The sequence below is a fragment of the Penaeus japonicus genome, unplaced genomic scaffold (assembly GCF_977035675.1).
Source record: "Penaeus japonicus unplaced genomic scaffold, GWHDUDI00000001_assembly GWHDUDI00000022, whole genome shotgun sequence".
Classification (NCBI taxonomy): Eukaryota; Metazoa; Arthropoda; class Malacostraca; order Decapoda; family Penaeidae; genus Penaeus; species Penaeus japonicus.
The window spans coordinates 13,642,391-13,647,390 of NW_028234424.1; the positions used below are offsets into that span (position 1 = coordinate 13,642,391).

Below are 5,000 nucleotides of genomic sequence, written 5' to 3' on the forward strand. Positions count from 1 at the left end.
TATTTTGATATAGATATTTTTTTGTTATTATGTTAACAAATTCTACATATGCCTTGGGCATGCTAAAAAGAATATCATCATAATGAGTATGTTTAAAGATGATTTGTGAATATGTTTATAATCTATCATCAAAGGTAACTGATTTTATGTGATGCTAACATACTCCATATGACTTGGTAAAGTCGTTTGAAAAATTCAAATTCATTCAAGAATCTTAAAGCCATTATTAAGCATAGTTTTATTGAATATATTTAAAGCCATTAACCGTTTATAGACGGATAACATGATATCACCTCCTGGATGGGCCGGTCTTCCTGCTGAGGATGTAATATCACGTCATGGCTCTTTGTATGACCAGAATGCTGGGTGATCTGGCGTGTAGCGACTGGCCACCACCTCAGCATACAAATAACCCACAGTGTTAGGCCTGCGCATTTTGAAATATCCTTTTTTAATGTCCATGTAGAACCAAAACAGGTTAAGTTATAGAAATGACAAATTAGAACTTCATTTTTGTGTTCTATACATTGGAAAAGGCATTTGTTTTCTCGTTAGGAACTCATAAATAAACTTTATTCACATAAAGTGCTGTTCATTGATTTAAAAAAGTGAATTATTTTTGTCTTATTTAGTTGACTTTAATTTTTTTTTTTTTTTAGAATGCTTGTTTTAGTTGGATATATAATACAAACTTCTTTTTTTGTTTATATGAGTTGAGATAAATATTGCAAGCAGAATGTGTTGCAACTGCTGAATATTAGTATATTATTAACTTACACCAATTTGCAAAATTGTAGAATACCATACATTGTAGACTTTTCTATTATGTTTTTATTGGAATGCAAGTCTGTTATTTAAATAAGGTTAGATATTAAACAGTATTTGTGAAAATAATGCAAAACTGAAGTAGACCTCCCACATAGTGAATTCTGCTTTTTCCTGAGACTTTTGCCCTTATTGCACATGCACATTTTTCAGTGTGAGGTGATAATGCACATTTGTTGTTTATTTTAATACACTTCACTTTTAATTTTGATATGATTTCAGTATGCATATTCTGTTTTAATGAATCCATTTCATGTAACATATTTTTCATAATAATTTTGTACACTGTAAAATGTAATAAGAAATGCAATAAGGTATATCAGAATTCCTTCATCCTTTCACTAATATTTACTCAAATTATGGGGTTAAAAAAAGTTTTATGCGTGCGTGTGTGGTTGTGTATGCATGTTTTTTTTTTCATTCTAATTGGCACCTCCAAATCTGAGTCTGTGTAATAAAGTCAGTCAATCCCAAAGGGGCTGGATCCATGAAACACATTTTACTGTCACAACTTGTGTTTTGGTCGCTAATGAAATAAAATTGCGACCAGCTCACTGCAACCAATCTAAGAAACAAGTTGTGATGTCAGATTTTGCACAACTTAAAAATAAAGATCTGTAAAGCGTAAATCTAATCCAAAATGCAATTTGTAAATAGTTCTTTTATGCCAAACTAAGCAAAGATGAAGGATTGTTAGACTCTGTCAAACATCGACAGGTGTGGATGTCAGAGCGTATGTAGAACCACTGAATGATAATTGTGATCTGAAATATCATCACTTTAAAAGGCTGATTCTGTTGCCTTTATCCTCCTAAAATAGCCGAGAGATTATCAGACATCCCAAGAAATATTACCGTAGTTCCATTAATCCGTTAACGACGGGTGACTAGATATCACGTCTAGTGGTTTGTGGGCCACACGCCGGGGACGCGGTATTTTGTCCAGCCCGGCCGAGAATCCCGACGCGTTAGGCTTATGCGTTCAAGAGTCCCGAAATTTTGGTCTTTTTAAGCCGGATTGGTCCCGTCGGGAATGGGTTAACCCATTGATTGTGGTTTTTTAAATTAGTGCATTAGTGCACCTTGTGGCAGCATTATCATATATGGTCCTGAGTTCTGTAGCAGTATTTATCTTATGCTTGTGCAGTGTGGGAGGCTAAGCTCGAGGCAGTTTGACATCGGTTTCCTATTTTGTAGGAAAACTGGAGAGGTATGAAAATAATATTTTTTTCAATATTTTAGACTCAGATAGCAAGTCTTTTGAAGAGATCAGCAATGTGATAATGTAATGAAATAATTTGTAACTCTCTATATTAGCTCTTTATGATATGATTATACCTATGAATCTACATAACATTGTTTGATAGTAAACAGAAAAGTGGACTTGCATCGTTTTTTTTTTTTTTCAGAAACGATAGAAATGGTTGGATAATTGGTAATTGTTTCATTCTACCAATGTCAAAGCGTATTCTAGAAACTTTTGTGAGCTTCTTGTTCTTGGAATATCATGTGGGGGATAAAAAAGGGAGTGAAACACATACATTTATTTGCATATAAACAAATGAACTATATACATCTTTAGACTGCCACGTCAATATTTGACCTTAATTGTGGCAATCCTTGAAGACACAGAGGGGTACTTTGCAAATAAGGCACTGGGCCTTGGTCATCTTTTGCTTGCCTTGTGTATAGCACACATGGCAGCGCTTGTACTTTTTTCCTTCTATCTCTGGGATCCTCAGCCGCTGTACTGTGGTGTTTCAGGGAGATATTCATGCAGGAGGCTTTTCACTACTTCCTGCCTGAATATCAGGTGCTGTCAGATGTCCCCACCTACTTCCTTGAACAGGAGGAAAGTGTTGACCATGGTCATGTCAAAAAGGTTCAAGAAAACCATTTTTGTACCATTTCAGGCTATGTCTGACAGCTGAATAAGATGATGCCAGTTGGTCCCCAACATCTACGCCCTTCGTTCCATTGTTGTAGTCAATAATTGCCACTGGTTTTATAACCTTTTTTGCCTTCCTGTTCACTTAGTCAGTTTTCACCATATGAGAAGTGTGCATAGTGGATAGAATATGGATGGGTTTCTTGTCCATCTACTTCAGACACGGCTTGTCAGTTGCTGTGCTCCTCCTTTCAATTTCATTCATCTTTAGCCTGCCCTGAAAGTCACGAGGCATAAAGTTCTTGTTTGCCCACACAGTCCCGCATACATTCTTTCCCTGGATCCAGTGGAAAAGTGTAGGGGAAGTGTACCAATTATCTATGTAAAGACTGTAACCTTTGTCGAGAACTTCTGCCGACTCCATCAAGTCGGTGATGACCTTATGTGACGCTGGTAGCTCCCCCTTATCCTGATCCTTAAAAAAATTGAAAGAGCAACTGTAACCACATGTGGGGCCAGACGAAACACCAAGTTTGTAAATTTTGAGCCCAAACCAAGATCTTTTTGATGGGTTATAGGTTACAAATCTAAGGTGGCTTCTAAACTTCCAAAGGCTTTCATCAACAGTAATAGATTGTGGTGGAATATATACTGTTTAACATTGTTGCTGGAGAAGCTCGACTATCCGGCCGAGCTTCCACAGCCTGTTGTCATCGTCGTGAGCTTCGTCACTTGCAAAGTGGAGAGAAGAGGATATTTGGTCAAATCTATCAGGAGGCATGAATTTGTAAAAAAAATGTGCCCCATGAAGCTCATCCTTTGACCAATGCTGGGCTTGGCGCGGCTTTGGGGATATGCCCATCATCAAGCGTAGTGCGATCCACACTTGTAGTTCAGGGAGAATCATGGGCATCCACTTCCATTTGTGGCCTCTCACCAAACTTGGGTGATATTCAAAGTACCTGTAATGGATGATAAACATTGAATAGAATTTTATAGAATGACAGTGTATTGACACCATCATGAATTTATGCATCATTTTCGAAATAAAGGGGGTGGGAACTTACTTGTTCGTTTCTTCCATGATGATGTTAATCATCTCTTTGGTGAAGAAAACCTGCAAAAACTTGTGAGGCAATTGTGAGGTATTGAGGTTTACCTTCAAGCCGTGTGTCACCGTAAAGCAGAACCTCCGGGGCACTTTCTCTTTCCTGTGCCACTTGAACCCAGGAGTTCCTGGTGAATTTCATGAAAGAATGCAGTTAGCATACTCTGATAATGGCTCATTGGAGTCAATGTTACTATTGAGCAGGTGGTACCTGGTGAGTTTCGTAAAATAACACAGTTTGCATACTCCGATAATGACTCATCGGAGTCGATACTACTGTTATGAACAGCAGAACAGACAAATTCATCATCAGAGGAAAGAAAAGGTGGTGGATCCAGATCCTCCGATTGACTCTGTCTAGAGAGAGGGACATAGTTTTCAATTACTTCATCCCCCTCCTTGACTGAAAATTCAAAAAAGACTTCTTTTGAAGATGATCCTGCAATGGATAAGATTAGATAAGATGAGTCAGCACTCATAGCTGACAGAGGCCGGGCCGCCTTGTGCATATAGCCCGGGCGAAGTGACGTCTTCGCAAATCTGTCTGAACTGAACTGAACTGCAATGGAGTCCATTGTGTGTAGTGGTCTGCTGAATTGAGATCTGGATTTTTATTCAGAATTTAACCACAGTCTAGCACCCAGTATTATATGTGGTGTGATATTTCAACCAATCAGGTAATATGGGATGACTTTGAAACAAGGAATGTGGAAATGAAGTCCTAAATGACATAGCATAAGAAAATATAAAGTGTAGGGCGTTCCCTTGTTCCCCCATTATCTCTAACCACCGGAGGATATTGCGCCTTCCGCGCTGGGGTCAGCCCATATCTTGTTATGATATCATGCCATCCACGTTTACAATCGATGCTTGCCTTGACAGCAAATCATGCCATCCGCAACCAATGGGTTAAAGTAGGTTTTACTGAGCGACAAGTAGTGTCAGATTTTATCACGTCTATAAGGTTTCAGTGTCAGTTCTGAAGATGTCTTTCATTTCAACACTTCATGCCATTTAGGAACTGATTTTTCCAGCACTGTTGTTTCAGTAGAGCCAAAATTAGCCTTTAGGGAAAAGGTGAGGATGAGGGCATTGGACTTTCCATTTTATTGTTTATTCACAGTAGTAATTAGAACTGCTTCAGGGATTGGTACGTAGTGGCAGTCACAACTGCTATGGT

The 5,000-nt window shown here is 38.3% G+C and overlaps 1 protein-coding gene across 2 annotated transcripts in view; it reads left to right on the forward strand.

Annotated features, from left to right (window-relative positions):
- LOC122243954 (uncharacterized) overlaps positions 1 to 5,000 on the forward strand; it is a 72,449-nt gene that overhangs the window by 45,209 nt on the left and 22,240 nt on the right. The window lies entirely within an intron of this gene.